Source organism: Lactuca sativa, chromosome 3 (assembly GCF_002870075.4).
Source record: "Lactuca sativa cultivar Salinas chromosome 3, Lsat_Salinas_v11, whole genome shotgun sequence".
NCBI lineage: Eukaryota > Viridiplantae > Streptophyta > Magnoliopsida > Asterales > Asteraceae > Lactuca > Lactuca sativa.
The window spans coordinates 9,857,755-9,866,163 of NC_056625.2; the positions used below are offsets into that span (position 1 = coordinate 9,857,755).

The 8,409-nt window shown below is 34.7% G+C and overlaps 1 long non-coding RNA gene across 3 annotated transcripts; it reads left to right on the forward strand.

Moving 5' to 3' along the window:
- The first annotated feature begins 5,006 nt into the window (after nt 1-5,006).
- On the forward strand, nt 5,007-7,634 carry LOC111920816 (uncharacterized). Of its 3 annotated transcripts, none has more exons than XR_006189704.2 (5): nt 5,007-5,101; nt 5,267-5,645; nt 5,729-6,128; nt 6,920-6,986; nt 7,150-7,634. It is a non-coding gene; the product is annotated as an uncharacterized LOC111920816 (long non-coding RNA). The 3 variants fall into 3 exon arrangements; XR_006189702.2 differs by lacking the exon at nt 5,007-5,101 and having other exon boundaries at nt 5,184-5,645; nt 7,150-7,262; nt 7,371-7,634; XR_006189701.2 differs by lacking the exon at nt 5,007-5,101 and having other exon boundaries at nt 5,184-5,645.
- Nucleotides 7,635-8,409: the final 775 nt, after the last annotated feature.

The following is an 8,409-nucleotide window of genomic DNA, read 5'->3' on the forward strand; positions in this document are numbered from 1 at the left end:
TTTCAAACAAAATTTTCAATTTTAAATTCACATAAATGACATCAACACATTTTACATAATCTCAATATATCAATTATCAAAACACGTGTTCATAATTATTTGAATAAAATCCAGGATCCTTAAAGCATAACTTTTTCTCCGGTGTGTACAATCAAGTCGGCGCCTTCCGCGATCCTGAGAGAACCTGAAACACATATCACATAACACGGTAAGCACGAAGCTTAGTGAGTTCCCCCAAATATCACATACAACACTTTAGCCACTCGAGGCTATAACTCTGTAAGACCCTCCGGTCTATGTGTCTCAGTGGGACCCTCCAGTCCCACAGCTTGTTGGACCCTCTGGTCCGGTCTCAGCGAGGACCCTCCGGTCTCACAGCTCGTTGGACCCTCCGGTCCGATCTCAGTGAGGACCCTCCGGTCTCACAGCTCGTTGGACCCTTCGGTCCGGTCTCAGTATCACATAATATAGCATATATACCACACAGACAAATGCACAACTCAAGTAAGCACATAAGACCAATATATACACAGATTACAATAACAACATAAGTCACAAAGACAGTATGCACGATAACACATAACACATTACAAACAAGTAAGACCCTCTGGTCGATAATGTACTAAGAACCTCCAGTCAATAGTGTAAATAAGACCCTCCGGTCAATAACACGAATAAGACCCACCGGTCACAAACAAGTCACCACATAGGTAAGTATAGTGAGAAGACTCACCTCGGATGGCGAACAGATCCTATAAATGCTGCTACACTCCGACTTCTATCACTAAGCCAAACCCATAAATAACCCCATTAGGATATAAGACAAACCTTCACATTATTAGGTCTAAATATGGTCCAGCAATCCGGTCCATAAATAATCCAAGCCCGATGGGCTCACCAAGGCCCAATACTAAATGGGTTCACAAAAAGTCATCTAATGGCCCAACTATGGCCCAATTTTCCAAATTGGGCCAACCCTCACATGAGCCTTATCCTAAATCCCATCTAAATATTCTAGTCTGCATGACTGCTCTGGGATGGCTCATCAATGGGCCAAACACCAAAACCCAATAAAAAGGCCCAACTCAAGGCCTAAGCAAATATTAGGGTTTTCACATAAAATGACAATTAGGGTTAAGTGTTTCTCACTTAACCCATTAAAGACCTAACCCATTAAGTCCATTATTACACTAAGACATCATACAATAGAATCGTCATGAGTTATATCTTGAGTTCACTGGTCCAAATGCGGGTCCCAATAGACCCAAACCAACAAAACCCAAAATTATGGTTTTCTAGCCCAATAACAAACCAACCCAGTCCAATATTAAGTGTTTTGGCTCAATAGGGTTCCACTAGAACGGGCACCACACATTGCCACCTCGGGCGGTGGTGGTCGGTGGCGGCTCATGGCGGCAGCCACCACCTCATGGTGGTGGTGGTGGGTTTTCCGGCCACAAAAACACTCATACAATCTCCAAAATACCGAAAACAGTGTAAACACTCATGCAAACACCCATAAACACACCCACAACCACCTCCCACGGTGGTTGGTGGCGGCGGAGAGTGGTAGAAAATAGTAGCGGGTGGCTGCCACAACCTCCTGGTGGTGGTGGCGGGTTCTTTTGATTCCCAGCCGATTAAACCCACATACTCACTCACAATTGCGATCCAAATCACACAAACACAACCACTCATGCTCATAGGGCAGCAAACGACGACTGACGGCCTAGAAGCGGCGACCTCAGGCCACTGACGACCACAACGATGCTCACGTCGTCGCCTTTACTACGAGAATTAAAGAGAGAGGAGATGGGTGGCGTTAGACTTACTGGCAACGTCCCATTCGCTCACACCCAGCACAATGACTCCTCAAGGCTCAACACTCGATCTCGGTTGGTTCATTCGAGTGACCAATTGCATCTCCGGCGGCGAAATAGTTGCTGTCGGCTCCGAGAAGGCTTCCACAGACGGTGGTGGTTGAAGATGCGATCCATGGTGGTGGCGGCTGGAATGGAACGTCTAGGGTTAGGGTTACTCAATAAAACAATTATCATCGGAAATGGAAGGCACGATGCTAAAACCCGCTCCACACAAACTTGATAGAGAAATGGCAGAACTAGTCCCTCCCATTCACAATCTCTTCATTTTAAATCTGAAATTTACCTTTTAGCCCCTTACTTCTATAATTCTTTTCATAATAAATCCAAAACTTACCATTCAGCCCCAGAGCCTCACAAATATTTTCAAATTAAGTCTCAATAATTTACCAGCTTCTAAAATTGTATCAATTAGCTCCCCAACACTAACACCCCGCTAAATATTATTTAGTTTAGGATGATCATTCATTTATAAATATTTTTCTACTCATTTAATCAATAAACGAGATGTTACATATATGGATTAAACGTGTATTAATTGCCATCATATGTTATATTCATATATTAATAAAATATTTCTAAGGATTTTGTTGGGTTCATTTGTTATTCATATATAAATAAGTAGTATGTTAAAAAAAAATGACGTGTTTTGAAAATTTGAACTACTTATTCATATAGGAATAACAAATGAACTGTAACAAAATTATGATAAATGTGTTCTTCGTATATAAATATAACTTGTGAGGAAAGTCAATACATGTTTGATTCATATGTGAATATAACATGTGACGAGAGTTGATGTAAGCTGTAAAGAGTTTATTATATGTTATATTTATATATGAATGATACTTAATCTATAAAAAAAATTAATCATAGTTTTTATTCATAAGTGAATAACCAATGTGCTGTACTAAAAATCTGATGCATTTTTATTCACTCATAAATAACGATAACTGAAAATATAAAAAAAATAAAAATTTTAATTTATTTTTAAACTATGTGAATATGGATGTCTATTTGTAGAGAATAAAAAATCATGAATTTTGGTATATTTAAAATCATTTTTCGATAAAAATAGATTATTAAAAATTAAAAAAAATGAAAAATAAACTATGTTTTGGTATATACTAAGGTAATGATTATCATAGTTTAAGGAAACATGTTTTGTTGGAAAACACATGTGTATTCCTATCTCATTTCCGCTGGTAGGCTTTTACAGCAAAAATAAATGAATGGTTGAGAATGATTCCGCCATTTGTTAATTTTCTCAGTTGAACTTACCTCTCTCTCTCTCTCTCTTTATATATATATATATATATATATATATATATATATATATATATATATATATATATATATATATATATATATATATATATATATAGACACACACATACTAGGTTATAACCCATGGACACCACAGATTAAAAAGGTAAAAATAATTTTAATTAAATTATAAAGTAAATTATTGAGCAATGATAAAAAAAGAAAATTAATATATATATATATATATATATATATATATATATATATATATATATAAAAGTTCTCCGGCTTAGCTACAGTAGACTTTATCCAATTTTGTCAATCTTAGTCCGTGTACTTTATGTATTTGTCTTTTGTGTTTTTTTTGTGCATCGGGTCTCATATGGTGTTTATTTTATTTTTCCCTTCCCTTTATTTTCCACGTGTTGTGTTCTTCTTCTTTTAATGTCCAGGTGTTCCGTTCTGCTTCTTTTCTCTTTCTCTTTCATTCTTCCTCGCCTTCTGTATCCATATTTCGTTTCATTCCTTCCTTCTATCGCAGGTAATCTTCTTCTGTTCTTCCACTGTTGTTTCTTCAATTTTCTTTTTTCTTAGCTTCGTTTCAGCTGTGTCGTCGTTCGTTCTTTCTGTGTCTGTCCTCATGAAGCGGAAACCTAATGACGGTGCTTCCTCCTTTGTTGGAGTCTCCGTCGGTGGCCCTCGCAGGTGTCGCCGTGTTCCAAGGTTTTCGTTCTTCCCCAATACTTTGACTGCGGGGACTGTAGGTTTTCTGCTTTTTTCTCCCTGTTCCACCTGTTTCCCACCGCCTGTTGGTCGATCTCTTTACGAACACCACAACTCCAAATTGTTATTCAATTTCTTCCTTATCAGGTCGATCTCAACCTTTGCTTGCCTCTGTTGATCGGCAACCTTTGCTTGCCTCTGTCGATCTCCACCTTTGCTTCCCTCACACTCCCTCTTCGATATTCAACCTTTCCTTGCCTCTGTTGATCGGCGGTGCATGGCTAATTCATCGGAACTCCACAGTTTTAGATGGTGTCCCGATCGGTGTAAGGGGCTCTATCCATAGTTTTAGATTCCGTCTCCAGTTCCACCGCTTCACCGGCTGTTTTTTTTTTTTGTTAATCGACTTCTTCTTGGGTCTTCTTCTCGATGCTTCCTAATGTAGCTATGTTCGATCTGATGTAGCAAGATGCTAAATCACGTTTTGGTGTGCATCTCTGCAACATCAAACAGGTTAGCCAATCCGATTTTATCGAACATAAATTAATCTTTCTCTGCTATGAAGTTATACGGTCGCTATTTTGAAATCGAATGGGGAGTTAGGGCTTCAAGTGAACATTTAATTTCTAATTTCTACTTTCTTTTTCTTCAAATTCAAAGTGAAATTGACCCCTAAGTTGAAGTTGCTTGGTCGTCAAAAGATCATTGTCAACAGGAAATGGTATAAATTTAATGCTATTTTCCCCAAATCCTAATATTCCTTTCTGCTCTTTCTTCAATGAAAATTTATGTTCTACTAAATGTTTTCGTAATCTTTGTTGTGTTCATTTCAAGGGATTCACGAAGTTTAGCCGAATTGATTATTTGCAGTGGAAATTTGAGAACGAAGTCATGTTTGATGGTGTTTTGAATCGGTTAGAAACACATCCACTGATCACTTAAAACTTCAATCGCTTTGGATGTGGGCAGCCACCAGACCAGCACCATAGCCTCTCGCTTCTTCCTTTTTCTCCACCGACTTCGGTTCGTTGTGCAGTCCACCAACTCCTGATTTGAAGGCATAAACATTGAAGGCATGTAATTTTTTTTAAATATTTTGAGTTTTTGGGTTTCATTAACATTGAGTGTAATTGTGTGATTATAGGATAGAAACAAACATGAGTTCAGATCGACTACTCAGGTTCAAATATTCCGGTTATTTGCCTTCCAACAACCTACACGACTACCTACAGGTTGTAAGATTCCGATTTCAAGTTGATAAATTTCCTCTCTGGACATTAGTTTCATTATTTATTAGTTTCTTCCTTTTTTTTTTTTTTTTTTTTTTTTATGATTTTTGGTGATGGTTATGTCGATAAGAGGGCCATGATTTTGACATTTGTGATATTTTGATGTAGATTTCATCCTGTGTTTGGGCATGGTCATGTTTTGGTGCTTAAATTATGGTTTTACGATGTGTTGGACATATTTTCCCCTCTTTTGCTTTTTGGTTTCTTCCTTGGTGTTGCAGACAGTTTGCTTGACTCCGGTGTGGTTGAAAGCATTTAGATAAAGTTTGTTCCTCATCGCCATAGTGTTGCTGTTGGTTTTTGCTGCTTTCTTTGTTTAGGACCATTTTGCCCTTATTTGCTTCTGTTGTTTCTTACTGCAGGTTGCCCTTGGAACCTTGACTTTGCACCAAACAGGTAAATTTTCACCATTTGTTTTGAAACTTTTCCCAAAAGATCAGAAAGCTTCACAGCATTGTGCACAAGTATGCATATTATTGATGAATAGGTATAGTTTATATGCATTATTGAATTGTATATTTGAAGTCGAAAGATGTAAGTTTGACCATATATGTGTGTTATTGCTTTCAGGTTCACAAACTCCATAAAATACAACTGAAACATAAGGTGGTGTGGTAACTTTAGAGAGTCCAAATACCTGAAATTGATGAAAAACTTACACATGGTGGGAAAAAAGCAAACAAAATATGATATTCACAAATTTTCATCAATGGTCCTTAAACTCTCTGTATTCTTCAATTTTTTGAAAGTATCATAAATAATTTTTTTGTGGTCACAAGAGAGCTGAAGACAAAAGTTCATTCAAAGCAGGATAACGACTCTTCTTCCTCATCCAGTTCAGATGATCCTATAAACAAGAAAGGAAGTAAAAATGGGAAGTTGAAAGTAGCCATCTTCACCGATGCAGGCTTGTAATCTAACTATCAGTAATCTTGACAAATAGGTTGATCATCTAAATGCAACATTTGAGGTATTTCTTCTTTTTTGTTCTATATTTTTCCTATGAACTTCATAGCACAATCGTTTTATGTAGTGGGAATAAACAATAAACAATAAGCACCCTCTTTTTTCCTATCTAAACACCCCTTCAAAGCGACAATAAATTTGTTCCGTACTCCAACGAATCCAACAAGTGACATTGATGGAGTTGGTATGTATAAATTCGTAGCCTAAAAAAAAGAGTTAAGAATTGATGTTAGTTGGTATGTATAAATTCCTGAAAATTTGATGTCAATGGTACTAGGAACATCTTATCAATGTATAAATTCCAATTTGTTTAACATCTTATCGATGGATAACTCTTTTTTTAGGCGTCCGCTACTAGGAACATGTTTAAAGTTTTATAGTGAGTGTCAAATAAACAATAGATATAACATTTTTATTTACACCTTTTATCTTTATTAATTATAAACATCAAGGCATTTAAATCAATCATGCTTAATTTATTTATTATCTTTCTATTTATGTTCAAAACAAGTTTATTTACATATAAAAAATAATCGCACAATATTATATATAATTTCAATCATTTATTTATATATATTGAAAACAACGTAAAATAAACATATTCAAAAATTGCATAATTGAAATTTATTAATAAATTCAATTAAAAAAACATTAGACTAACAATATTTTAGTTTTCTTTGGGGTAGATTACACGAATGGTCCCTGACATTATATATAATTTAAATGTCAATTATTAAATCAAATGTTTTTTTATCGAACTAATGTAACCATAATTTTTTTTTCCTAACGATGTAGGTAGAATTATGAAAGTTTTGAAAGGTGGAGCCTCTCCCAGATGGATCGGGTCACTTCTTTAATCTTAGTAATCCTTTTTTATTTTGTTTGTTTGTTTGTTTTTTTTTTAACTATTTTCAGTTCTTAATCGACTCTTTTCTTGGTTATAGATTTAACCAAACTTTTTTTTTTTTTTTTTTAATTTCTGTTTGTGGTGAAGTGTATAAATAATACTGCCAAGTAATTTGCAGTCCTCACACTCCTGGGCCATGAACAATTATGCTTCTGGCTCTCAAACTGTTGCAGCCACTTTAGTCATCATAACATGTCTAGCAATCAAACGCTCTGCCCGACTGCATAGAAGGTAATAACAAAGAATGAGGTCCACGAAATGCATTTTTATACAATCCAACTTTTTGAAGGGTATATTGGTCATTTTCTTATATGTTTTCTCATTCTCCTTCATTTATAGATTCCATTAGGTTTGAAGCTACAAGGGAGACCTGACAAAGGTCAAGGAGGAGGAATTGGAGCAGTACCCACAACAGGAAGCAGTTGGACTGGTGCCGCCTTTAACTAAATTTGGTTAAAATAAATTTGTACCCAACATATGTGTTTAAAAAGAGAATATATCTCAATTTGCTTCTACTTTACTTCATTTTTTAAGCCTCATACTTTCATACTCAACTAATTATAGCATCCTACTTACATGACAAACGACTGATAAACGATGAAACCGTCTTTAACTCAATGTCTTCCAATGGTTTTCTTTGACATTAGTATCGAATCCAACCCCCGCGAAGCGGGGTTCTTATCTAGTTTGTAAATATAAATGTTTTGTTAGTAAGTTTAAAATGATATAATGATTGGTTGAAACTACCAAAGTATAATGGTTTGAATATCCGATCCACAATTTGTAATTGAAGATATGTTAGAAAATTATGATTTTGTAAAGTTAAAATAAAATTAACAATTTAAAAGTAAGGGTTATAGACGATTGGTAGCTCTTGTAATTCGAATAAACTTTAAGTCACGAATTGAATGGTGATCAAATAGCAAATAAATGTTAGTTCTAAGAGATGGTGATGAATCATTTTTTTTTAAACAATTATTTATTTACATATTTATATTATTTGTATTTAATTTTATAAGGTGTGATTATAAATAATAATTAAAAATGTTTCGACGATATTTAGGTGTTGTTTAGGTATAAATTATTTAAAAATATTTTATAATGATATAACTAAATTAACTTATAAAATTGTTTGACCATAATATATAAAATGATATTTTAAACTAAAGTTAAATAAATACCACATATGAGTTTTAAGATATAGCTTATTAGGCTATTAGTTTTTAGCAAATCTATTAGAAAAATACACAAATCAAATTTATAAAAATTTATTTTTAGCAAACATTTACGTGATTATTTTGTATGAATCTTGTCTTTGAAGATGTTAGCCAAATAAGAAGATGATCAAAAGAATATGTAGATATTACAACTGTTATTT